This window comes from Lissotriton vulgaris, chromosome 1_2, assembly GCF_964263255.1.
Source record: "Lissotriton vulgaris chromosome 1_2, aLisVul1.2, whole genome shotgun sequence".
NCBI classification, from domain to species: Eukaryota; Metazoa; Chordata; class Amphibia; order Caudata; family Salamandridae; genus Lissotriton; species Lissotriton vulgaris.
This window is the reverse complement of record NC_141686.1, coordinates 250,925,848-250,953,625: the sequence shown is the minus strand read 5'-3', so window position 1 is coordinate 250,953,625 and position 27,778 is coordinate 250,925,848. Positions and strand designations below refer to the sequence as shown.

Genomic DNA, 27,778 nt, shown 5'->3' with positions numbered 1-27,778 from the left:
AGGAGGCACCAGCTTCTCTTAACAAAGGCTATTTGAGGTCATTTCTGGGATTAGAAGAGTACTACTCTTGCTTCGCTCCTATGTTTGCTGACAAAACTGTATCCATGAGGAAACTCATGGCAACAATTTTTATATTCAAATGGGATATGGAATGTCAGAAGGAATTTGACATTATCAAAAAATGTATTGCACTGGCTCCAGCCTTGATGCTTTTTGACAGTAGAAATAATGCATAATAAGTATTGATGCGAGCGGTGTAGGTTTAGGAGCAGTATTCCTCCAACAAAGGGATGGAAAGGAAGTGACCATAGCCTATGCCTCAAGGCCTTTGAGGTGGTCACAGTTGTCATATTCCATCATTGAAGGTGAAGGTTTGGCGTGCTGGTGGGGTGTGTGTCACTTCCGAAAGTTAGTGTGCGGCAGACTTGGTGATCCGCACTGACCATCTACCCTTGGTGGGAGGTGTTTACCAGGAAAGGCACAGGACAGGTTTCGTCGAGGAATAATAAGTGAGTTTTGAGATTAATGGAATATACTTTCAGAATGGAGTATGTGCCAGGTAGGAAAAATGTAGTTGCAGACTGTTTGTCTAGATGACTAGTGGAAAATGAGAATGAGAGGGTTGAGGAGGGGGAGCATTGGCATGTGGCTAGTGTGGATGTGCTCACAGAGGGTCGGATATCACACCTGGAGTGTGTACAGGCAGTTAGGGAGGATGCCACATTACAGGAGGGGAAGAAGTATTTGTTCAAGGGATGGCCAGCCAAGATTAAAGCATCTGATATAGCTGTGTCGTTCAGGAATGTTGATACAGAGTTGTCTGTCATTGGTGAGATGGTTTTAAGAGGTGAACTATTGATTGCACCAGAGGGGTGAAGGAGTAACACAATAAATCTGACACATGAGGGTCTTGCTGGTATGAGTGCAACCAAGCGCAGGGTAAGGTCAGAATACTGGAAAGGGTGACAAGAGATTGTTTATCATGCACATGGAGTGACAAACCTCGAAAGACAGTAGGTTATTCTCCTGTGGAAATAGATCAAATTGATTCACACTTGAAAGAGCTGGATTTGGACATCTCTAGTTTGAACCATGTATTGGGTTTGTGTCCCAAATTTTCCACGGTGGACACTCATTACTATTCTAGGTGGCCGAAGGTAGAATCTACAAATGTATATATCATGTAACATCTCTTGATGTGATAAAAAGAATTTGAGGAATTATGGCAAGGGGATGGAGTCTCGGAACAGATGGTGACAGACAACGGTGTGCAGTTTGCCTTGCAGAAGATGAACAATTTTCTGCATATATATGGGGTTGAGCACGTCAGATCTTCAGTGTATTTTCCCCAGAGCAACTGGCTTGTCGAGAGGTGGTACAGAACCTTGAAGGAGGGTCTGCAACTGGCACTGGGCAAGGGTCATCAGTTGAAGAGGGAAGTGAGAAATTGGTATTGGCTTATCACACCACCATCAACAGTGTCACGGAAAAGGTGCCTTTCGGGGTTATGTGTGGAACGAAAGTAAGAGGGCTGTTGTCCAAAGGAGTGGAAAGGCAAAACTGGGCAGAGAAGGTTGATGGACCTGGTAAAGGGTTTGCCATGGGTGGATGGGTGGTTGTGAGGAAAGGACGCAGATGAGACAGAGGGTTGGCTAAATTCTATGATTTGTTACAGGTGAAAAAGTTTTACCCATACACTGCATTACTGAGCGAAGGTTAACATGCGGAACTGTAAAAAAGTGCTGAAAATGATGGTAGACTGCAGGTTGAGGAGTAGAATGGAGTGTGACGTTGTTGATGAAGTTGATGTGGGAGGAGAAGAGGGTATGCAGAATGAAAGGAGGCAAGGAGAACGAAGAAATAAAAGGCACAGTGAAAGTGATTCAGTGCATCAGTCTACAAGAGTCAGGCAGAAGCCGGTTTGTCATGATTATTATGTCATGGAGTGAACCCATCCCTGAGGTGCAGTGTTACGTGCAATGCAGGATCTTTTGTGCAATGATATGTTATATTTTTTGCACTTTTATACTTCATGTTAATATTATGCATATATGTGTGTATGCCTATCTACACACACTTTCAAGGGGTTACATAGGTGGCATATGTGTATGTATAGACTATTGCATGGGAGTGTTCTTAGATGTGTATTCTTTTTTGTTTTTGCTTTACATTTTTATCTTTTCCTTTCTGTTTATGTTTTATTGTTTTATACTCGCTTCTTTGCTTACTACTTTTAATGGTTAATATGAGAAGGGAGATGTGTTGCGTTCAGACTCCTTCAAGTCTTCTTCACGAGACATAAGGTGTGGAACAGTTCTCCATGCTGCGTGTGTCGTGAGGATTCTGTGAGGGAACAGTATCATAAGTGACCGGTGTGAGCTATCTGGCAGTTCCCTCTCGATGTTACGGGAACCTGAATAAAGCTTATACTCTTAATCTGTGTACCAGCGCCTAATTTCAAAAGTCTTTCGAACACATTTAAAAGGACAGCTTTCGATAACAATGCCTTTAATACTTGTGGCACTGAATGACTGCATGAATGAATGTGGGTTTATAGAGCGCGTAGTAACCCGGAAGCATCCCAGCGCTAAAACCAAGACAGCTGAGTCAGAGGTGGTGACAGGGGAGATAGGGGGTTTAGGGGAAGAGGTGGGTTTTCAGGAGTTTCCGGAATCGGAGATGACAGAGTTCGCTCCTGAGTTTGAGGGGAAGTGCGTTCCACAGTTTGGCTGTGTTGACCGAGAATCGCTGACCTCCTGTGCATGCCTTTTTTACTCTGGGCACTGTGATAAGACGTTCATGATCTGAGCGGAGTGGTCTGTTAGCTTTATAGGGCACGACTGGGTTTTTGAGGATGGGGGGCCCTTGTCCTGTAGTAGCCAGGGTATCCGTGAGAAGCCGTGCTGCGGCGTTCTGGATTTGTTGTAGTTTCTTAAGGGTGGATTCCGGTGCTCCAAGGAAGATGGCATTGCTGTGATCCAGTCTAGACAGGATCGATCCTTGGATGAGCAATTTGCGGGAGGACTGCGGGAGGAGGGGCAAGACTTTCCGGGCCGATCTGAGGAGGCCGAAGCAGGTTCCCGCTGTTTTTTTTGGCTTGGGTTTTAAAGGATAGGTCCGTTTCCATCCAGACCCCCAGGCTTTTGATCTCTTTTTTATGAGAAGGGGGCTCCCCCAGACAGGTGGGCCAGATGTTCGGGGGGAGGGTGGATCCTTTGTGCCCTAGTAGCATGATCTCGGTCTTGGACCCATTAAGTTTTAGAGATGATTCACCCATCCAAGTGAGTATTTTTGATAGGCAGGTGTGGAGAGTGGGCAGTCCTTGGTCAGGTTGAGATAGAGAGACGACAAGTTGGGTGTCGTCGGCGTAGCTCACGATTTTAACTCCGAACGGGGCGACCACCTCCTCCAGTGGGGACATGTATACATTGAATAGAGTTGGGCTAAGGGAAGAGCCCTGTGGTACTCTGCACTGGAGGGGAATCGCCGCTGATCTGGTGTTACGCTCCCAGACCTGGAAGGTGCGATTGCTTAGAAATGACGTGAGCCATGAAAGGGCAGTTCCCACCACCCCTACGTCAGTTAGTCGCTGGATGAGGACCTGGTGGTTAACAGTGTCGAAGGCCGCACTGAGGTCCAGGAGGATCACTGCCACTGATCCTCCTGAGTCCAGGATGCATCTGGCCTCCTCAACCACTGCCAGGAGGGCGGTGTCCGTACCCTGTCCAGGGCGAAAACCAGTCTGCGACTTCCGGAGAAGGCTGTTCTCCAGGAATTGGGAGAGTTTTTTATTGACTAGTTTTCCGTGACCTTGCTGATTCCGGGGAGAAGGGAGATTGGCTTGTAGTTGGCTAAATCCGAGGGATCTAGGAGCGGCTTTTTGAGAAGGGCTTTAACGATGGCTCTCTTCCAGCCGGGCGGAACCGTTCCCTGAAGTAGCGAGGAGTTAATGAGTTAATGAGTTCAGTGACAGGTGTGGCGATTGTGAATGCAACCATCTTTAGAATGCGCATGGGTACCGGGTCGCTTGGAGAACCACTTTTAATGATGGCCAGTGTTTTAAGAACGTCTTCCACTGTAACAGGTCCAAATGTATCCAGGTGGATGGTAGGTTTGGCCTGCTGAGGATTCGAGTCTGTTCTTAGATTGGCTTGGCAGTTAGTGTCTGCTCTTGGATTAACTTGGGGCAGAGTGGCAAGGATGTTTTGAATTTTTTCGTCAAAATAATTTGCCAATTTATTGCATTTGTCCTCAGAGGTGTCATGAGCTGGGGGAGGGTCAGGCACTTTGAGCAGTTCCTTCATGATGAGGAAGGTTTCTCTAACAGAGTTGGAGGACTTTTTGATTCTTTCATCGAAGAATTGCCTCTTGGTGTCACGCAGGGCCGTTTTGTAGGTTTTCATGGCGGTGCGATATTCGTCTTTCCTGGATCTTGTTCCATCTTTCCTCCAGGAACGCTCCAGTTTTTTGCATTCTTTCCGTAGTGTTTTTAGCTCGGGTGTGTACCAAGGGGCAGGGTTAGCTCTCTTTCCCTTTTTCAGGGTATTTTTTTTAGGAAGAATATAGTCGAGTGAGTCAGTTTTCAAATTGCGTATCTGCAGTCACTGGGTCGAGTCCAGGGGGGGGGGGGTAGGACTGTTTAAGCATGGAGGACCAATCTTCAATCGAAAGTTTGGACCAAGTTCTATCCATGACCCGCGTCTTAAGGGGTTGGGATGGCGGGGCACTGATTTGCCAGGATAGTGGTACCAAGAAGTGGTCTGTCCACGGGAGTGGGAGGGGCGGTGTAGTTCTCAGCTCGTGGATGTTGGTAAAAATGGGGTCAAGTAAGTGACCTTTGTTGTACGTCCCCTCTGAGTTGACTAATTTCAGTTCACATGAAGTGAGGTCGAGAAGGAGATCGGACGCTACTAAGTCCTGGGGGTCACTGAAGTGGAGATTGAGATCTCCCAGGATTATGAAGTTAGGGGAGGAGGCTGCCAGTGTAGTAACGGTTTCTATTAGGGCACTGGAGAACCGAGTCGGAACTCCGGGTGGGCGGTATACGAGTAGGCCGGAGAGGGAGACTGTGGGTGAGATTTGTATAGCGAAATGGCAGCTTTCACAGTCTTCGATGCTACCGTTTTTTGCTCTGCAAACAAATTTTTCCCTATATATTATGGCAAGGCCACCTCCTCTGCCGAGGGGTCTATTCTGGAAGTAGATTAGGAATCCTTGGGGGAGGGCATTAACGATGTCGGCTTCCGAATTGGGGGTTAGCCACGTTTCTGTGAGGAACAGTAGGTCTGTCTTGTGGTCCTGTATAAGGAGATTTATCTCTAGGGAGTGTTTCGGGAGGGATCTACAGTTCAGAAGGCCCAAGTGCAGGGTGTGGTGTCCAACCGTGGTGTAGACTGGGCTGCATAGGTCGCAGTTAATGAAGGTTGTCTACCCTTTGTAGTTATAGTGGCAGTTAGCGTTTTTCGTGGGTTTGAGGGACAGAAGGTCTCCTTGAGTGTAGCTGTAGCGGTCACTGGTGGGGTCAGGCATAGGTTCTGGGCCTGTGGCCGGCTGGGGCCGGACGGGCCCGGACGGGCTTACCTTTGGCGCGCCTTCGGCGCGTCCGCTGGGCATCCGGTTCAGGCACATTTTGTGCGATAGAGGGGGGCGTGGCCTCAGAAATGTGGGCGTGGCCTTACTTCCCTGTAATGGCGGCAGAAACTATTCAGCGCGCCGCTGCAGCGTTCAGGTCAGCTGCGCGGTGCGTTTCGGCGTATTGTAGGAGGGGGAGTGCTCTGGTCCAAGGTGATTCACACAGATAAAAACAGTATTAAAATTACAGTGCTTCGCTTTTTTGCTCGTGTCTCCCGGCTTTCCGCCTCAGGAGCTGTCAATGGCTAATGCGTGCAGAGTCAGAACGTTGCGTATATAGCGATAGAGGGGGGCGTGGCCTCAGAAATGTGGGCGTGGCCTCACTTCCCTGTAATGGCGGCAGAAACTATTCAGCACGCCGCGGCAGCGTTCAGGTCGGCTGCGCGGTGCGATTCGGCGTATTGTAGGAGGGGGGGGGAGTGCTCTGGTCCAAGGTGATTCACACAGATAACAAGCATTGGAAATGCAATAGGTCTCGCAGCATTAGAGTTAGTGCTTTTAGAATTGTTTATGGGTTTTTTTTGTAAATCTTTAGAGAAGATGGCAGTGAAGGCGGGAGGCTGTCAGAGGGAGCCTGGCTGACGAGCTGGGAGAGAGGGCGAGAGAGACGGCAGGATGAGAGAGAGGGTGAGAGAGACGGGAAGATGGTAGGGGGGTGAGGGAGACGGCAGGGTGGGAGAAAGGGTGAGAGAGAGATACCAGGATGGGAGAGAGAGATGGGAGAGAGGGTGAGTGGGACGGCAGGGTCAGGATGGGAGAGAGAGATGGGAGAGAGGGTGAGAGAGATGGCAGGTTGGGAGAGAGAGAGATGGCAGGATGGGAGAAAGATGGCGGGATGGGAGAGACGGTGAGAGGGACGGCAGGATGGGAGAGAAAAATTGCAGGATGGGAGAGAGCGTGAGAGAAATGGCAGGATGGGAGCGAGAGATGGCCGGATGGGAGAGAAATGGCAGGATGGGAGAGAGATGGCAGGATGGGAGAGAGATGGCAGGATGGGAGAGAGATGGTAGGATGGGAGAGAAATGGCCGGATGGGAGAGAGATGGCAGGATAGGAGCAGAGATGACTGGATGGGAGAGAGTGTGAGAGAGATGGCAGGATGGGAGAGAGATGGCAGGATGGGAGAGAGATGGCCGGATGGGAGAGATATGGTGGGATGGGAGAGAGATGGCAGGATGGTAGAGAGATGGTAGGATGGGAGAGAGATGGTAGGATGGGAGAGAGATGGTGGGATGGGAGCAGAGATGACTGGATGAGAGAGAGTGTGAGAGAGATGGCAGGATGGGAGAGAGATGGCAGGATGGGAGAGAGATGGCCGGATGGGAGAGATATGGTGGGATGGGAGAGAGATGGCGGGATGGGAGAGAGATGGCAGGATGGGAGAGAGATGGCAGGATGGGAGAGAGATGGCAGGATGGGAGAGAGATGGCAGGATGGGAGAGAGATGGTGGGATGGGAGAGAGATGGCCGGATGGGAGCGAGAGATGGCAGGATGGGAGAGAGAGATGGCAGGATGGGAGAGAGATGGCAGGATGGAAGAGAGATGGCAGGATGGAAGAGAGATGGCCGGATGGAAGAGAGATGGCCGGATGGGAGAGAGTGTGAGAGAAATGGCAGGATGAGAGAGAGATGGCAGGATGGGAGAGAGATGGCCGGATGGGAGAGAGATGGTGGGATGGGAGAGAGATGGCCGGATGGGAGAGAGTGTGAGAGAAATGGCAGGATGAGAGAGAAATGGCAGGATGAGAGAGAGATGGCAGGATGGGAGAGAGATGGCAGGATGGGAGAGAGATGGTGGGATGGGAGAGAGATGGCCGGATGGGAGAGAAAAATGGCAGGATGGAAGAGAGATGGCCGGATGGGAGAGAGATGGCCGGATGGGAGAGAGATGGCAGGATGGGAGAGAGATGGCAGGATGGGAGAGAGATGGCAGGATGGGAGAGAGATGGCAGGATGGGAGAGAGATGGCGGGATGGGAGAGAGATGGCGGGATGGGAGAGCGATGGCAGGATGGGAGAGAAATGGCCGGATGGGAGAGAGATGGTAGGATGGGAGAGCAATGGCCGGATGGGAGAGAGATGGCAGGATGGGAGCAGAGATGACTGGATGGGAGAGAGTGTGAGAGAGATGGCAGGATGGGAGAGAGATGGCAGGATGGGAGAGAGATGGCCGGATGGGAGAGATATGGTGGGATGGGAGAGAGATGGCAGGATGGGAGAGAGATGGCAGGATGGGAGAGAGATGGTGGGATGGGAGAGAGATGGCCGGATGGGAGAGAGAGATGGCAGGATGGGAGGGAGATGGCAGGATGGAAGAGAGATGGCCGGATGGGAGAGAGTGTGAGAGAAATGGCAGGATGAGAGAGAGATTGCAGGGTGGGAGAGAGATGGCCGGATGGGAGAGAGTGTGAGAGAATTGGCAGGATGAGAGAGAGATGGCAGGATGGGAGAGAGATGGCCGGATGGGAGAGAGATGGTGGGATGGGAGAGAGATGGCCGGATGGGAGAGAGAAATGGCAGGATGGGAGAGAGATGGCAGGATGGAAGAGAGATGGCCGGATGGGAGAGAGATGGCAGGATGGGAGAGAGTGTGAGAGAAATGGCAGGATGAGAGAGAGATGGCAAGATGGGAGAGAGATGGCCGGATGGGAGAGAGATGGTGGGATGGGAGAGAAATGGCAGGATGGGAGAGAGAAATGGCAGGATGGGAGAGAGATGGCAGGATGGAAGAGAGATGGCCGGATGGGAGAGCGATGGCAGGATGGGAGAGAGATGGCAGGATGGGAGAGAGATGGCAGGATGGAAGAGAGATGGCCGGATGGGAGAGAGATGGCAGGATGGGAGGGAGGTGGCCCGATGGGAGAGAGCTGGCAGGATGGGAGCGAGTGTGATAGAAATGGCAGGATGAGAGAGAGATGGCAGGATGGGAGAGAGAGATGGCCGGATGGGAGAGAGTGTGAGAGAAATGTCAGGATGTGAGAGAGATGTCAGGATGTGAGAGAGATGGCAGGATAGGAGGATAGGCGAGAGGGCGTCAGGCAGACAGAGAGAGAGAGTGGGAGGAGCAGTGACTCTGTTACAGACAGATCGAGGGAAGAAGGGAGAGAGGTGAGGGGAGGGAGAAACGGCGGCCGCGATTACTGACACTTCAGGAGAGAGGGCGCGTGAGGAGAGCTGAGAGTGACAATGTCAACAAAGGACGGGAGGGCATGAAGAAAGGAGACCCCCTTGCAGAGGTGACGGGCAGAGAAGAAGAGACAGCGACTGGTGAAGGGTCATAGGCAGAGGGCAATGGGAGAGAAAGGCGACATTGGCAGGGAGAGAGAGCAGTGATGGAAACACAGTTCATTAGACAGGAAGCGTAAAGGGTGTGAGGCTGGAGGGGGTACCAGGTGCGGCCCCCGCTCGGGGAGACGAGGTGGAAACAGAGAGAAGCGCTCCACAGCCAGAGGCAAAAGACGGGGTCCGGGCACAGGCGAGGAACGAGGGCACATTGGGTACAGGCAGCATTCATAACAGGGCGCGCTGGTGAGCGCCAAGCCTTCCTGCCCCCCAGGCCTGGAGAACAGACAGCAAGGCCCAGCTGCAGCCGCCCTGGCCTCCAGCCAGCCCCAGGAGATCAGCCGCCTGCAGGAGGAGTGATTCACCGAGGCGGCACAACGGAGCCTGTGTGCAGCGGCAGCGGCGGGCCGAGGGCCTGCTTGTTTTGGAACAGACGTATTGCATTGAAAAAATAAAGTTTACGAGGGCTTGAACCGGAGCTCAGCGACCGCTGCTCTATTTTAAGAAGCGTCTCGCGCTGTCACATAGACGCAGGCAGCGCGAGGCGCGTCTTTGCTCGCTGAAATGGTTTGCGAGATGTTTGTCACGAGCAAATGTAGCGCCTTGAAATAATAACGGGGCACTGCGCTGAAATATTGTGTAAATCAGTGTGCATAAAAAAGGTGGCGTTCTGAATTGAAAATGTACATACTGGCTGGTTTGTCACTCCTTGATTCTGATGGTGAAAACCCTAACAAGACGAAGAGAGCGAGAGTGAGCTGGCCCTGGAAACGCCTCCCCTCCCTGCTGTTTGTTTCAACAGAAAGAGGAGAGGAAGCAGCGCTGCTTGCCAGCACAGCCGCCCATAGGCAACAAGACGGAGGGAAGAGAGGGGAGGGGGGAGGAGAAATGCGACACGGCGGGAAGGGGAGGGGGCGGAGCGGGTAAAATAAACAAGACGGAGGGAAGAGAGGGGAGTGGGGGAGGAGAAATGCGACACGGCGGGAAGGGGAGGGGGCGGAGCGGGTTAAATTAAACAAACAGAGGGGAGGGGGGAGGAGAAATGCGACACGGCGGGAAGGGGAGGGGGCGGAGTGCGGCTGAGGGAACTGATGTGCACGCGCTTTTAAGCTCAATGCGCATGCGCATTGAGCTTAAAAGTCACGGGCACTGCAAGGAATCGCCACGATTCCTTGCAAGTTGGGGAAAGAGTGGATAAGTCCCAATACTCTCGCTTGCTCGATGCGCATCCGCATCGACAGGCGAGACCTAAAAACAGTATTAAAATTACAGTGCTTCGCTTTTTTGCTCGTGTCTCCCGGCTTTCCGCCTCAGGAGCTGTCAATGGCACTGCTTTGACTTTTTCTCAAAAGGCCTCGCTGCTGAACAGAGGTCACTTGAAAAAGAAAAGGAATCTTCACAACGGGGCACAAAACACAATGGGGTATCAGTCCACATAAGAAAGGAAAATGTACCTAGGCTTTGAGTTTACTAGGACAGGCTCACTGCCCTCTTACCATTTACCTTGAGTCCAAAACTAACCTTTACGTGGTTTAGTTCTCTGAGAAACTCTGCGCAAGTCTCTGTTCCAGGGCACCTGTAAGTAAATAAAAGAATGTAAGAAAGGCACAAAGGCTTAAGAGATCAAAAGTGACAAAAGTGATTCTTCCCTCAATTTTACTGCCACATTTACAGAAAAGGGTTCAGCTAACAGAAAAATTTGAAAAAAACAATACATGGACTTGTCAACTGCCAAAGACGTCTGATTGGATTTGCATCTTGGGAGGTTACAATTGCTAATGAAATTAAAAGTCTCCCTACCTAGATACTCTGCTCCATGATGGTGGAAAACGCACCTGATGCAATCAACAGCAGCAAGACTGGGCAGTGGAATAGCAACAGCTTATGTCTACTTCCCACAAACGAAGGCAACCTGAATGTGAACTCCAGACAATACAGAACATGCCTACTTCCCACAACCAAAGACCACCTGAATATGAACTACAGCCACCTACAGCACGCAAGTCCCACAGTCCAAAGACCACCTTACTGAACTCCAGAAACCTACAGTACCTGTCTACTTCCCACAACTAAAGACCACCTAACTGAACTCCAGCACGCAACATCCTCCATGTGAAGTTATGTCACTAGAAGTCCCACTAGTTTCTGACCCAATCAGTCCCTTTGGAGAGATTACAAACTAAACAAAAAGGTCTCAGAGAAAGCAAGAGAAGGGGTGGAACTTCTTGTTCATAGGCCAATGGCTACAAGATAGACTTTGGAGTTAGAAAGTGACAAAAATATGGATATAAAGTGAATTGCTCCTTTGCTCCAGAACTTAAAACGCAGAATAGGAGAGTAAAATAAAATGTTCAACAGCCGAGTGTAAAGTTGAAATCTACCACTGGCCTTGCTATGTGGGGGTGAGGCAGTCATTGATCTGGCCAGTCGAGGAAAAAATGATTAAATAACTCAAGAATATTATTCTATGCTGTCATATCGCCCATGATCCGTATCACAAATTGTTAGTGGGCGGAACCAAGTATACTTAACACGCCAGTGTTAAATGTTTGGTTGGCTGTGCATTCAACTTGCATGCTGGGTTCTGAGGAGGGCACCAGTCAATGATGGGAACAATAGGATGTGGGTGGAGTATTCAGCGCACATTGTACACAAGAACTGGTTACTTTTCACTTATATATCATAGAGATTAGAAACCAAAGTTGTGAATAAAGGCCATGACAGGGGAAGAAGGGCAGAAGCACAAGCATGAAAATCCATTGTTTAAAATAACAACATACATGATGTTTCTACAAATACTTTGAAGTCTGGCTGAAGAGTTCAGTTGGAACAATCATCAAAAGGTCTGCAAAGAGAGGGGTAGGATATGAAACGGAGTGAGGTAGTGAATAAGGCCATGTAGTCATGTTTCCAGTCTCCCAGCCAGGTGGCAACAGTTGTGCCACTTTTAGGGCTTGCACTCCGGAGTGCACTCCGGTCAACGTCTCAGGCAACCATACATTCACTCAGCCACCATTTTGTCTAGAAGGCAGCATCTTCACTTACAGCGGCTTAGCACACTAGCACATGTTTGGCAAGTGCCGGGGGCTACCCAGTAAGATGGCCATTCTGGCACAATTTGACAAAAAGTCTCTTATTCAGCTAATCACTTTGCTCTAGCACACTCTCGACAAGTACCATGGCTGAGGTAGAAGAATCCATTCGGGCCCTGTCCATCCAAGTGGCCACAGGCTTATGAGTGAGATCTTGATACGGTAATCGCTAAGGCACACTTCAGCTGCTTCAGCAAAGGTGATCGGCTCCAGTTCAGGAGCACACTTGCGGTATTCTCAGGAGTCTCTGTTAAACCGACCAACTGCACCAGAGACAGACTGGGTTTGAGTCAATTAAAATAGTCAAAACTTTAAGATTATCCCTCATAAAAAGAGTTTTAATGGATTACTTATTTATTTATTACTGGCCAAAACGTGTTTCACAACACTACAGTTGCTTCTTTGGGTCCTTACAAGTACTAGAATGAATTATAAATCGTGGTTCCTCTGTAAATTACCAGTTCTTTACAAACAGCTTTCACAGTAACGCAGTACTTGATGTGCTTAGGAATTACTTTCATTCCTTGAAAGATCTAATATTGAAAGGTCATTCTTTTTTTGTTTATGGAGGAATACTCATTTCTAATAAGAGTTTGGCGACATGATAACCATAAACGGTCCAGCGCAATTTGTTGTGTAGTGTCGTGAAAGCATGTTGGCTAGTAATCAATAAATAAGTTGCCAATTAGGACCATTTTTGTGAGTGAATAAAGATAGATGAAGATGAGTCACTGCCTGGTGAGAGCAGCAGAAGAGCTATGGGCTTTCTAGAGCGATGCCTGCCACGACCTCAAAAATCGCCTCCAGCCTCCCTTAGACTAACCTGAGCCATTCAGCATCAATCCCCGGAGTACTGCAAGCGCTGCAACAAACAGCAATAGTGAGAGTCCAATCCAGACCATCATGACCGAGCAGCCGTGGAGGGAATTCGGCATCACAGAGACACACTTTGTGAGTACCCAGCGGCCCTGATTTTGCCCCTGCCAGCTGTTTGTCCCTAACTGCGAGGAACACCTTTGCGCATCCAGCCCAGCCGAACTGACCCCTTACAACCCAAACCCCCATTTGGGAGCTCTCAGACTTGCCTCCAAGACCACTTGTGCAGCCTTTTTTCAGGTGGCTCTCTTCTGCCTAGCACAAATCTACCAACCTCACCAGCACCCTGCTCCTGGCTAAACCTGGGTCTTCCCCAAAGACTGCTGGTAGGACTTTCGATCTGGCCCCATTACAATCCGAAACAGAGAAGGTGAACACCTGAAACTGACTGTACTTACCTCTATGCATATATGACACTTCCTTTCATAGGATCGCATTGGGCGCACAACTTTCAAAAGTTTACTTACCTGTCAAAATTGATAACAAAAACAGTACTTACTTTAAACGAAGTTCTTGGTTTTACAACATATACAAAAATACATTTTATGTTTTTAATTTGGTACCAGATTTATTCTTTAAGTGTGTGTCTCATTTATTGCCTCTGTGAGAACAACAAATGCTTTGCTATACCCTCTGATAAGCCTAACTGCTCAGCCACACTACCACAAAAGTGAGAGTTAGTGCTATCTACTTAAGCTACTATAAACCAATTGGGGATCCACTGGACTCTACACAGTGCACTGAGTTTCAGTGCACTATATAGAAAGCCAGCTTCCTACATTGGTGGATAAGCGGGGAGGTCTACAACTTTGCATTTGCTGATACCACTTGGTCAACAAGCATTTACAATGCAACGGTTTCGCCTTTGGAAAAGTTTGAGCTATTGGCATTGTGAATGACAAACTTTTTATTTATGTGTTGGTTTTGAAAACAGATAAATAAATGGCATTGTCATTTACAATGGCAATAGCTTAATCTCTCGCAAATGCGATTTGTATTGCAACTATTTCAGTTAGCATTTTGCACTACGATGAAAACTGGCTTGTGCATTTACTCCTGCAGAAGAGTATCAAGAGGAGAGTCAGCAGGCGTCCCTGTAGGAGGTAGTGTATTCAAGACTGTGCTATACAATACATGCTCCCTTCCCAACTCACTTGGTCTCGAACGCCCAATCATACACTGCACCACCATACATTGCGGCACAAATCTGGACATAAATTATAACGAAAAACCGCCTGTTTGTCTATAGTTGATTGTACTCGGTGGCCTTGAGAGAGGAGGCAGAACTGTGGTGAAACTGCTGGGTTTGTGTGTACGAGGGAGGAGAGGAGTCGTATTTGTGACAGAACTTCTGTGTGTGGGTGAAGGAGCTGGGAAGACCTGGCACAAGAGTGGAGGAACGGCAGGATCGGAGGGTTGGAGTGGCCTGGGATGACGGGTTTCCAGGTGGATGCCTTGAGACAGAGTTTCACTTATACAGTCTGTGCTGCCTGCCTCTCACGTTCAGATGAGCACGTTCAGATGAGCACAGGTCCTGCAGAGTCCCCTTGCGGAGTTGCGTTGGACCCGCTGAGGGAGACGGTATGTAGGGAAGGGCAACACTGACGGTAAATGGCTCAACATCCTGTGATTCTGGGCAAATCACTTAATCTCCTCGTGCCTATCAAAAAAGGGTTGGATTCTTGTGTAAAGTAACTGGCGCTCATGGCGCTCATGTAAAGCGCTCCCATACCTTGGGACGGAGCTCGCGCTATATACAACTGCAAAAACAAATTGAGGAATGTGACTTTAAAATGCGCTGCAATTAACTGGAAATATAGCATGCACCTTACGAAAGAATGCAAACTTCAGTAGTGGTGTGTACAACACTACTACCAATGCACTCCCTGGCTTAAACGGAATTACTGTGACGGGGTAGATGATGGGCGGTCATGTTATGGAGCAGGGCTTTCCTGCAATCAAGCTGCGTGGATAAACCTCAGAGGAACTCCCGGGAGATGTGGGGGGTGTGGCTCCCACCCCTGACAGGGAAGGGCACGACGAGAGGCCAGCGAACACATGGAGGAGAGGCGGGGCTGGCCACAACCCCACTACATGCTCCCAGAGTTCAGCCCCACACCAATAAATGCTCGTAAAACATGAGTGTCTTTTCTAGCACAGAGGGATAGCAGATCAGTGTCTTGCAGCTAGGAGGGGCAGTTTAGTTGGCTGTCGGGGAGGGGCAACAGAAGGAGGCGGGATCCAGAGGGGGGTGTCACTGAGGCTGCAGGAATGTCCCTGCTGAGGCCGATGGGATTGGTGCATTGCACCCAGCCCCTCCCTCCTCCGACCTCACTCATTGCTTTCCGACCCCCCAAGTGGAGTTTCCCACAGACTGAGAAATCAGAGGCATGCAAGCGCGCATTGGTGCACGGAGCTCTTTTTCACCAAGATGACGTACAGCTGGGTCCTGACCACACAAGTTCTTCGTTTAGGACTTGCCGCCACCTTTATGACACTTTAAAGTTTTTTAAAAATGGACTGTGGAGAAAATGTGGATTTGTGCCCACCGGAGTCAAAACCAAAGTGGATCTTACTTCGTCTTCCGTTCATGACAACACTGTGTGATCTTGGGCAGACGCTTTAAGTCCTCAAGCCTGAGCCCCCTCGTTCTGCCTAGTTTGCGCGGGACACAGTGAATGTCGCTACAGCTTCGCTCCCCTTCCCACTAGCAAACTAGTGATTTACTGGCAGTGCTACTGGGCATCTTTTGTAGAAAGCCGGTCCTAAGCTCCCCATTACAGCCAAGGGCGGGGGAGGAAGGGGTCAGACCTTGATGATCCCAGTGCCGGGGAGCGACCTAGAGATTCTTCACACCCTCCCCTCCAATTTGAATGACCAATCCCCTTATCGCTCCTCCCGATGTCACATTGAACCCCTTGTGCTTTCCAACATCAGCCATTTCTAGTAATTAAAATGCCTTGTGCTGTTCTTGCACAGATGAGGCCCCCATCCAATATGGGGAGCTGCTCTGCCCCTACCCCCACCCCACAACCAGAGATGTCCCCGTCAGAGACAAAGGCCTCTTTGTTGCCCAGACGGAAGGCGCCCGCCGGGGGTCCCTCCCACCCACACATCCCTGACTAAGATCCCATAACACTGCGAGGAATGAGTTCCAAATGATTCCTGCGGCGTCAAGACCGACCCGCCCCTCACACCTCGACCCACCCCCCCAGGAAACCCGAGGGCACCTCGTCTGCCCTCTCCAGTGTGATACATTAGCTTTTATTTATTTGTATAGTTTTTTGAAGTGCCGCCCTGCCACGACCACGAGTGGGCTTCGGAGCGCTGTAAGGGCGAGGCAGGTAACAGACTGCGCACGGTGTAGCTAGAAAGCAGACACCGGGAGACAGGCTTTTGGTTATTACACTACAGACTTTCAGAGTGTGTGGTAAAGCGGCATATTTACTTTATATCTGAAGACACAGCCAGCAGTGCCAATCTGTGAGCAGAGTGGCATAGAGACCAGACTGCCCGTGCCCGGTGTGTGTGTGTGCTTGTTGGGGGCGGGGCCTCGCGGAGCTATAGCACCCTCTTACGCTGCTATCCCATTTCCACATGCAGCCCAAATCAGGGACCCTCTTCCGAGGTCCTCTGCCCCATGCCACTGGTAGGGCAGTGGCGTAGGGAGATTGCCATGCGCACTAATGGAAGCTGAAAACACCCCCACCCCTAATGTCCCCCAATTAGGTGCTGAAATGCAGACACATATATGGGTGCAGAGAGCCCCTTAAACCCCAGAGACCCTTAGATCATTGGGCCCCGGTGCCACTGCGCCTGCTGCACTACTGATAGGCCCCCCCATGGGAGGGGAGCGTTATAAATAGAGTGAGTGCCCGCACAGAGAGGGGCTTCGATTCTCTGGACACAGATCCATTTCAGAACACCCAGTGTGGGGTCGGAGGGCGCTGACTGAGATCACTTGTAGAGAAAGTCTGGCCCCGAGGAATGAATGACCTGATATTTATTAGCGAGTAACGCTCTGCCACACGGGTGCTCACTAAAAGAATACAACAAAGCTTTCGAGCTGCTTGCACCTCCATATCCCGAGTTTAAACACTGATTTACAGCGCTTAGAAGCGGCAAAATACAACATGTAGAGTAAGAAGGAAAGAGGTGGTCATCAGAGCATGATGGAGGAAATACACAAAATCCGATTTTCCTTTCAAGAAAACGAGTGTTTCCAGAGTTAGTGGCGCTGGGTGTGGTGTAATGTACCCAAAACATCAGATTAAAGTAAGAAACTACCACCACCCGCTTTGCGCCCCACACTCCGGGTGGGAGGGAGCAGGCTCGTGAAGAAAACTTTAACCTTTGTTCACACAAAAGGCCCGCGGCAGACTGGGAGTGGGGAGGGGTGGGATGACTCAACAACCACTCAGCCCCCGAGTTTCCTGGAATCAGAGCCTTCAAGAAGTTTATTTACAACGCGGGGAGGCGGAAAAGAACGGGAAGAGCAAACGGGAGGCAGGAGTCAGACGGGGAAGAGCAAGCGGCGGAAGAGACCGATGGGAAAGAGAACGTTGGAAAATGGCAGAAATACAAGCTGGAATCAGAGCCTTCAAGAAGTTTATTTACAACGCGGGGAGGCGGAAAAGAACGGGAAGAGCAAACGGGAGGGAAGAGCAAGCGGCGGAAGAGACCGATGGGAAAGAGAAAGTTGGAAAATGGCAGAAAGACAAGCTGGAATCAGAGCCTTCAAGAAGTTTATTTACAACGCGGGGAGGCGGAAAAGAACGGGAAGAGCAAACGGGAGGCAGGAGTCAGACGGGGAAGAGCAAGCGGCGGAAGAGACCGATGGGAAAGAGAAAGGTGGAAAATGGCAGAAAGACAAGAATAAGGAGGGAAAAGAGGAAACAAGCACTCACCAGAGGACGACTTCTTCCGGCGGCGGTCGGGGCAAATGACAAATTAAACAGCTGCAAAAAAAAAAAAAAAAAAAGTAAACGCCCACCGCCGCAATGACGTTCTACAAGGGGCGGAGAGGGGGGGAAATTTTTTTTTTTTTTAAATAATAAAATCGCACGAACGCCCACGAATCGCCTCGCACAATGACTGACGCCTCTCTCTTCCAATGGCTAGCCTCCATTTATGGAGCTAGCCAATGGAAGACAGAGGCGGGACAAAGCCCACATACTATTCTCATAAGATTTCGCCTGCGCGAAACGCTGCTGCGCAGCTTTCGACAGGCGAAACCTGATAAATGACTACATGAGTTATTCCAAATATTGCCGTTGGTTAAATTGCATGATTGATATTTCTACATTTCTAAAATTAACTATTAGGGTCTTGGTTAAGTCAGAGTTTCATTGTTTTTTTAGAATTTAATAATTTACTAAAGTTAGGACCAGAGGTTTTTTTGAATTTTGTTCGATTTTCACCCCCTAAAAGGTCCCAACTTTAAAAGAATAACGAGTACCTATGGGGAAGTGGTTAAGGACCTTGACCTGATGTAGGAAACTGGCTCAGTATGACCAGTGTGCACAGAGTCCAGTGGAACCCCAAATGTAGGCAGAGGTAAAGTTAGATAGCACCTAATTCACTATTTGTGGTAGTGTGGTCGAGTAGTAAGGCTTTATCAGAGGTAGCGTTAAGCATTTGTTGTACACAGTCAGCAAAGGAATTCACACACTCAAAGACAGAACTTCAGACCAATTGTTTTTTATATAAAAATATTCTTTTTCTTTTATTTGTTTTATTTTCTAGGACCAAGCAAGCCTGGCACAGGTAAGCAATAAATACATTACAGTAGTAATGCAATTGAAATACAGTTTGAATGATAATTGTATTCGCACTTTGGTTTGATTTACAGTATGGATGCAGAGAAATGAAATACTTAAATGCAGTACATAGACTTGAATAGGCTTTTTAGTAAAATAGCAGGTAAGTAACTTTTGAGATTGCTAGGCTTACACAGAGTAGTATACCTAGATACTACTCTGGGACATTTCCTGAAAACAGGTAAGCAAAATCGTTTTGTAATTTCAAAGAATTTCTTTAGGTTTTCAAACTCCACACTTAGAAACTTTTCACAGAAAAACAGTCAATGTTATCCTACGGAGGAAAATAGTGTAATCGGTTTTGAGGTAAAAATTTGGCAGTGGGAGTTGAGGTTCTGGGGGTAGACTCAGGGGCCCCCACGGTCAAGGATGCACCCTCTGCGGAACTAGCGCTTCCGGGTGCAGAGTGCTGAGGCCCAATGTTATCCAATCAGGGCTAGGGGGACCTCCGGTTGGTGGCTACTGGCAAGCAGGTCACTAGGTTGTGGGGTGGGAGCAAAGCTCATGGACTTTAGCTCAGGGCAAATGGGGAAACAAAGTAGCACCAAAAGGTGCACCCTCAGCTGCACTAGGGCGGCCGGGAGCAGGGTGTTTCGACGTCAGGCACTCTGTTGTTTGCAGTGGGGAACCTCTGGTTTGCAAAGGCACCGAAGGCTTGGAGACAAAGGTCTTCTGTGTGCGACCACCAATTCGAGAGGTAATTTGGGAAGTTAGGGGTTGGTTAGGCACTGTCGGTTTGGCCACCCAAGGCCGTGGGGCGACGGGTGCAGGGGTGCCTTTTGGGGTCAGATCCTCTTACCAGCTCCTGGTCGCGGTTGGGGGGGCATTCTGGATTTAGACTGCAGCTGTTGGCTGGAGGCGGGTCAGGCGTCGCCGGGACTCGGGTCAGGATCGCCGGGGTGATCTCACGGGGATTACCCTCTTGAGCATGGCCCGTGGACGGCGGATGTAGAGTGGGACGGATTCGGGGTGTCCGGCCACAGCCAGAGGTTGCAGATGAACACATCCGGTGTTCACGGGAGACAGAGACTTTATAGTTGAAGGCAGGCAGGTCCTTTGTGGTTTTCGAGGTTGCTGGCTGCAGGACACACTGGGATTTCGCAGGACCAGGTTCGAGCAGGGAGACAGGCCTATAGGGCTGAGGCCAAGTCAGTGGGCATCTTCCTCTTGTTAGTTGCTGCATGGCTGTTCGGTCCTTCTTGTAGTTTCTTCTTGTCTGAGAAAGCAAGGTTCAGGGTTGCCCCTAAATACTAGATTTAGAGGCGTTACAGGTAGGTGAAAGGTAGGGGGGGGGCATGAGCCTGTCCCTGTTTAGCAGAGTCCCCCCATCTTCAAGATGGCGTGGACTAGGAGTTGGGCTTCACCTCGCCTCCCCAATCTGAGGGTTGGATTTGGCAGAAATGGGGACACCTCTCTTGTTCACTTGTTTTTCCCGCCAGTTCTCCCGCCCAAAGTAGGGGTCAGAACCAGTGGGGACCAGTTGCTGAAAGCAGCAAGTGGTCTGAGGAGGCTCACAAAGGAGGCAAGCCTTTGAAGCTTCCCCTTCGTGCACCCTGCCCATCCTGGGGGGAGGAGGCTTGGCAACTCGTCGCAGGATGTGCATTGTTTCAGGCCACAGAGAGCAGCAGGCTCTCGACCCATGGGGTCCAGAAACATGTCTGCTGGTGACAGCTGAAAGCAGCCACTCAGTCTGGACACAAGTGGTAGGTACGTTTTCAGGGAGCATCTCGGAGATGCCCTATGTGTGTATTTTTCATGGGTTTAATGTGCTAAGAAGTTTGATACCAAACTGTTCAGTGTAGCCATTATAGTGTTGTGGAGTTCGTAATGACAAACTCTCAGCACAACTGAAAATACTATAAGCAATGCTTATACTGTAAAGTATTGATACACTAAATACCAATAAAAACTGGTTTTAGAAAAATGAAAAACTCCCAGCACCATATACTCTTAATGGCAGCACTGCACTTACAATGCCTAAGAATGGAATGAGACACTGTAGAGGCACAGGGCTCATGCACTTGTACCCTCACCACTGGTTTAGTGCACCCAGCCAGAGGGGTGACTGACCTATGCCAGGGCAGTGGGTTGCAGGCATGGCATGTGTGCCATGTCGACTCTTCACTTTGTTCTGCACCAAAACACGCAGCCTGCATAGGCAGTGTGTGAGTGTAATGGTACAGGACCTCTAAGGGTGGCACAATAAGTGCTGCAGCCCTTAGAAGCTTTCTCTGGTCACAGTGCCCTGGGTACCTGTGGTACCATTTACCAGGGGCTGACCTGTGGCCAGAGATGCCAATTGGCATTTATGCTTCAATGCAATTTTAGAGAAAGCACAGAGGCCCTGGGTACCGGATTAGCAGGAGCCCTGGGTACACTCAGTCAAAGTACATTAGCAATTCAGCAAAAAGTGGGGGCAACCATGCAGAAAGATGTAACTTTCTCACACCCGACACCCTTCCAGTAACTTAAATACTCGCAGTTAAGGACCCTCTGTAAGGGATACCAGATTAAAACTGGCTCACACCCTATGGGGTCCCTCAGGGATCAGTTGTGAGTCCCCTGCTTTTTAATCTGTATGTAACCCCTCTTGCCCAGATTGCGGAGGAAACAGGTATAAACATGTATACATAAGCATACGACTCTCAGATTATCTTCTCACTTTCTAAAAGGTGAACAGGACGCCCCCTCTTGCCTTCAAATCGGCCTCAGAAAGATTGCAACTTGGATGAGTAATAATCTACTCAAGTTGAATGGCAACAAGACGGAGGTTCTAGTTTTGGGTCCAGATCACTACCTGTGGAACCCCAGGCACTGGCCCTCTGAAATGGGAAAACTACCTACCCCGTCAAACCAAGTACGTAACCTGGGCATCATTATTGACAATAAATTAACCATGGAGCCACAAGTTAACAATGTAACTGCCATCTGTTCTCACTATTCTGAGATGGCTCAGAAAAATCATCTGGATGTTGCCAGAAGACACGCAGAAGTCAGTGGTCAATGCACTGATCACCTCCCGTTTAGATTACGGCAATGTCCTGTACCTGGGATCAAAGCAAGCAGTCATGAGACGCCTCCAACTCGTCCAAAATGCTGCTGCTAGATTACTTTGCAAGTGTCCCAGAAGGGAAAGAATATCTGGACACATCAAGGCACTCCACTGGTTGAAAATCGAAAACCTCGTGAAATTCAAGACTTTGAGCCTTATGCACAGAATCAAATGGGGTAATGCCCCTAGATATCTACAATCCCATGTGCAGGCTTATATGCCGGCTCGCTGTCTTAGGTCGGCATCTCAAGGCCTCTTTTGCGTACCGAAAGTGCGCAGAGCTAAGATTGGAGGAAGGTCTTTCTCGCTGCTGGGCCCCAAACTATGGAACGCTCTCACATTGAACTTACGTCTGGAAACTTGCTACAACCATTTTCGCAGAGTTATCAAAACGTGGCTCTTTAATCAGTAAATTGCTCCAGCTCCCTCTCAGAGTTCTACATTCTGCTCTGTAATATAGTGTCTCTCAGCGCCGGGAAACCCTTTTGGGTAGCTGTCGCGCTTTAGAAAACTAATAAATAAATAAATAAATACTGCAATTCTTAGAAGCTGTTAGCAGAGTATGAGCAAGCCCCTCCTACAGATGAGCCCTCCAACCCTGAAGATCAGAGGGGGGAAAGTGATAGTGAGGATGGATCAGATCCTCCTCAACTCGAAAGAATGGTTGTGGTACCTGTATCCAACTACCGACCCAATGTTGCAGTAGCCCCCGCCTCTACTGAGAATAGCTCAGGTTGCTTAAGGTACAAGGAAGATCTCACAAAGGAGGAAGCACTTCTGGAGAGATTGACCAAAAGAATAGCTCTGGAGGACAGGATACTGGCCATAGAATGGGAAAGGGCTGACATGGGTTTAGCATCCATGAATGGTGACAGCAACATAATACCTAGGGACAGAGAGGAAAGCTTGACACTAAAATCCCCAAAGGGATTGTCTCCAAATACACAGACAGTAATATCACCAAAAGGTTTAAAGCTTTCGAGAGAGCCTGTAGAATGAGAAGACTCAAAACACACAAGATGATGGACGGAATGTTGCACATTGGCAAAACATTCACCCCCAGTCACAGATCTCGGTTTAATCCATCGTTATTTTGTTCACCACGCCACCCAGTTCAGACATGGCCATATGCAAATAAGTCTTGACCCTGTGCCTCATGGGAAAAGTTCAACCCGGACTGTCAAGCAACTCCTTCCATGGACCGGATTCAAGCATCCTAGGACCGGTTTCTGGCTTTCAGCCATCATCAGCCAGGATAGCTTGACTCCAGTGGTGTAGTGAGCACGGGACCCATGTCTGGGCATACCCATCCCATACAGGCTAACAGCAAAACACACAAGATGATGGACGGAGCGTTGCACATTGGCAAAACATTCACCCCCCAGTCACAGATCTGGGTTTAATCCATTGTTATTTTGCTCACCACACCACCCCAGTTAAGACAGGGCCATATGCAAATCAGCCTTGACCCTGTGCCTCATGGGAATAGTCCAGCCCGAACTGCCAAGCCATGTCTTCCCTGGACATAAATCAAGCATCCTAGGACCGGCTTCTGGCTCTCAGCAGTCATCAGCCAGGATAGCTTGACTCCAGTGGCATAGTGAGGACGGGACCCACGTCTGGGCATACCCTTCCCAAGAAGATTCAGCCCGAAATATTGGGCTTTCAACTTTGGGAACTGTTCTCTGGTAAGTGCAGAGACAGAAGGGTAGTACCCTGATTGAGGGCTTTGTACTCACCACTGAAGAGTACGGAATTATGTTCAGGGGGACTCAGAAAACCTTAAGTCAGTCCTGGGTTGATTTTGTAGATTTTCAGTAAAAGCCTTGTGTGGTTGGTTCAAAGGCAGTCAGGTGCAATACTATGATGAACTGCATAATTTTATTACGAAAGAACATCTGTTCAGTAACTGTGTTTCTTTAAGATTTCATAAATACTTGTTGATGTAGGTCCTATTTCTGCACAAGAATTGGGAAAGATGGCAGACCACTGGGTCAAGGCTAGGGTCACCAAAATTACTATTGGGGGTGACCAAAAGAAAGGGGTTACTAACCCCCCAGGGCAAAGTGGGTGAATATTCTAAAGATAAAAGTAAAGAGTCTTCAAAGGCCCCCAAAACCCTACTCAGGAGAGTGGCCCGCAATACTCTTCACAACCAAAAACTGGGTACCAAGGTAAGAATAGGGATCCCAAAACGGAATGGTGCAGCAACTGTAAACAGACTGGACACCGAACTGGAGACTCTACCAGTCTAATTTTTTCATTTACCAGTCTCAAAAAGGATCCCCTAGTGCTTTTCCAGCTAGCACTGGATTGGCAAGTCTTCAGGTGGGATCCTTGGCGTGCCCTAGCCTCAAACAGGTGGTGGTATAATATGCGATTCCTATGGAATATCTGCTTGGGAATGATCTGGAGTCCTCTGCTTGGGCTGAGGTCGAGCTTAGGTCCCATGTAGCCATTTTAGGAATCCATGACTGGGTGTGCCTATGAACCCAGACACAGTGTGAAAAAGAAGTGTTGAAGCCTGAAACGTGGCCCAACCCTCCAAGAGGAAAGTTAAGAAGTCTGGGAACTCAACTTCTGAACAGCCATCAGCTCAGGTCTCCTGTCCTCAGGGAGAAGACCTGTCAGCCTCAGAGGAAACTGAGCCCTCGGGAACTAGGCCTTACATGGCAAAGCTCCTAGGGCCAGAGGGACCCCCTAGACAGCTGTTCCAAGGGCAGAAGATCTAGCCTACTCTTGAAAGCATGCAACAGCAAGCTGCTGAATAGGAAAAGGGAGATGTCAACGGCTCTCACAGGACCGATTGGGAGGAAGGGCTTCGGTACACTGAGGCTAGAGACCTCAAACCTGGTGCCCCCAGGAGAGTGGTATTGCCTCAGCAGTTCAGAGTTTCTCCTCATATTGGCATAACATCCCACTAACTAGGCGTCTTGGCCAGAGCAAAACACGGACTAGGCAGCTAGTCAGCCACTTCTACTGGCCAAACAGGTCTCAAAAGGTGAAGAAGTTTGGCAACTCCGTGCCACCTGCCAAGCCAGTAGCAATGCAGGTGGTCATCTAAAGGCCCCCTTAATTCTACTTCCAGTGGTTGGGTACCCTTTGAAAGGGTATGAATGGACTTTGTCGCTCCCCTTGACCCTTCAGCTTCAAAAGGGAACAGATTTATGCTGGTAGTAGTGCTTCTGCTATGAGGTACCCTGAAATAATTCCTCATGGCACTACTACTGCTCCTGCAGGGGCCAGGGCCGTCATGGTCATCTTTACAAGAGTGGTTTTCCCTAAGGAGGTGGCATTAGAGGTACAAACTTCATGTCTGGTTATCTGAAACACAGACTGAATGTGGAGTGTCCTACAAGTTCACTACCACAATTCACCCACAAACAGCAGATGCAACTTTGACTGAAATGGTATTGGGTTCCTGCTAACTAGGTCCCCAGCACCAGCGTTCTCCAGGTCCCCAGCACCAGTGCTCTTTCCCTAACTGTACATTTTTTACACAATTGGGACCACTTTAGGCTCCATGTAAGTCCCTTGTAAAAGGTTCTCTGGCAGCTAGGGATTGTGACTAAAGAGGGTCCATAAGGGTTACAGCATAAGCGCCCCTCACCAAGCTCATGCAGACTGTCACTACAGCCTACGTGTCTTCTTGCAGAGAAAAATGAAGAGTCAACATCCCTGTGTGCCATGCCTGCAAAACACTACATGTGGTATAGGTAAGTCACCTCTACAGCAGGCCTTACAACACTAAGGCAGGGTGCACTATACCTCATTCTGTGCCCCAGGAGGTTGAGGTGGATCAATGCCCAACTATTGGGGAAACAATACAAAATGAGATGGACACTGTAAGTAGAACGTCAAGCAATGCTGCAATGCCTGCTAGTGCAAAGACATTTCCCTCATTAGGTAAGTATACTACGGTTCTTGTTCTTTCGTAAAGGGGAAGGAGATATAACAGTGTTTATGTAATGGAGTTGTTGTTATTCTATTTGATGACTCGTGCTTGTGCACGCGCCTGAGCAATGTGTGTTAAAGAATGTTAGAAATGGGAGTCTCTAGTTGGCAAGGGTTTGCACCTTTGTCCAAATAGGGACCCTTCTTCCTAGTCAGGATAAGGGAGTTACACCCCTGCTCACCCCCTTGGAAGCTTGGCACGAGCAGTCAGGCTTATCTTAGAGGAAGTGTGTAAAGCATTTGCACATAACCAACAGTAACACAGTGTAAGCATTACAAAAGGACACCATACCAGTTTAGAAAAATATCCAATATTTTTATATACTTAAAACAAGACCAGATACGATTAAAAATCCACTATACAGTACTTTAAAAATAGATAGTTCGCAAGATGTCTTTAAATTGCAAAATACATTGAAAACACAGTTCATACGAGTCGGTAGCTCGGTCCGAGCCTACCGCTCTGCTGAAAATACAGAGTCTCGCAGTTCCAGCTGACCGCGTCGGTACGGGTGAGCAACAGCGTGAACAGACTCGGTAACAATACCTTTGTCATTGCGGTTTACGCGCCGGTGTGAGCCGGTCCTGGCGTCTGTCGCGGTTGCGATGCTAAGTGGAAGCGGTGCAGGGTGCTGTGTCCTCTCGATGCGGTGCAGTCAGAGGCTCGGTGACGATCGTCCAGACGGCGTCGGTGAGACCAAGGCGTGCAGTGCAGGGCGAGACGGTGCTCGACACGGTGCTGGAAGGTTGCGATGCAGGCGACAAGGTCGGTTGGCGTGAATTGGCATTGGCCAAGCCAGACAGCTGTGTGTGACGAGGCGGTCACGGGTGTCAAGCCAACGGCGACCATGTCGGTGAGACCAGGCCAGCAAAGTGAAGCGAGGCGGTGCGGGCTGCAGTGTCCACAGGTTACGGTGCAAGCAGCGGCTCGGTGGCGGCGGCTGTCGTTATCGACGGTGAGACCAGTGTTGCGGTGCAAGATGTGGACGGTGCGGTCTGCGGTGCTTTCAGGACACCAAGCCAGCGACAGAGTCGGTGACAGAGTCGGTCGTGGTTCCCTCTCCTCTGTGGCAACTGAAACAGCGGTTCAAGGAGCAGTACCCAGAGGTTGGTGAAGTCTTTGCAGTCCTTGAGACTTCTGAACAGGAGGCCAGCTCGATTTCAGGCCCTTGGAGATACTCAGCACAAGTAGAGAAAGTTGAATCCAGTCCTTTCACTGCCCAAGGCAGAAGCAGCAGCTGCAGACCAACCCAACAAAGCACAGCAATGGGGCAGTACTCCTCCTAGCAGCTCTTCCAGCTCTTCTTCTTGGCAGATTCCTTGATTCCAGCGAGTTCTTAAGTCTTGGGGTCTGGGCCCCAATATTTATACCAGCAATTCCTTTGTCCTCTGAAGTCAGAGGGTCCTGTACCTAGTCCAAACCAGTACTGGTTAGTCTTGGAGCACTTTGTTTACAAGACTCCTGCTTTTCCTTTGACAGTGTAGGCCAGGGACATCAGACGCACCACAGGAGATTGAGCCAGCACTGTGGAGGCAGGCACAGCCCTATTCAGGTCCCAGGTTCTCCCCCTCCTACCACTCAACATGTAGATGTGTCTATTCAGCCCAGTGCTGACTCACCCTCTCTCCTGGAGCCCCCCCAGCCGGTGTCACTCAAAAACCAGAAACGCAAAACACAGCCTCACAGAGGCAAGCTGGATGGGTAGGCAAGAAAATACCTACTTTCTTAAAGTGGTATTTTCAAACACAGAATGTTAAAACCAACTTCTCTAAAAGATGTATTTTATCATTCTGAGTTTAGGCATATTAAACTCGAATTTCTAACATGTTCCCTGAGTCAGTTAGGATTATAGGATGTTATAATCAACTGCCCACTCTGGCCTATATGGAACAGGAAGCGTTGCAACTGTGAAAAATGAGAGAGGCTGTAATGCCACACACACACCAGGGCATGTCCTACCTTTCACATACAATGCACCCTGCCCACAGGGGTACCTTGGGCCTTACTTAGGGGTGACTAACATGTAAAAAGGGAAGGTTTAGGGACCGGCAAGTGGGTGCACTTGCCAAGTCG

At 49.4% G+C, this 27,778-nt stretch overlaps 1 protein-coding gene across 6 annotated transcripts in view; it reads right to left on the bottom strand.

The window, feature by feature from the left end:
* Positions 1–27,778, bottom strand: part of DMAP1 (DNA methyltransferase 1 associated protein 1) — a 406,667-nt gene that overhangs the window by 358,541 nt on the left and 20,348 nt on the right. For all 6 annotated transcript variants that reach the window (XM_086953166.1, XM_086953164.1, XM_086953169.1 and 3 more), the window contains one exon: positions 10,433–10,487. The gene's annotated coding sequence lies outside the window, so the exon portion shown is untranslated. The remainder of the gene's footprint in view (positions 1–10,432; positions 10,488–27,778) is intronic.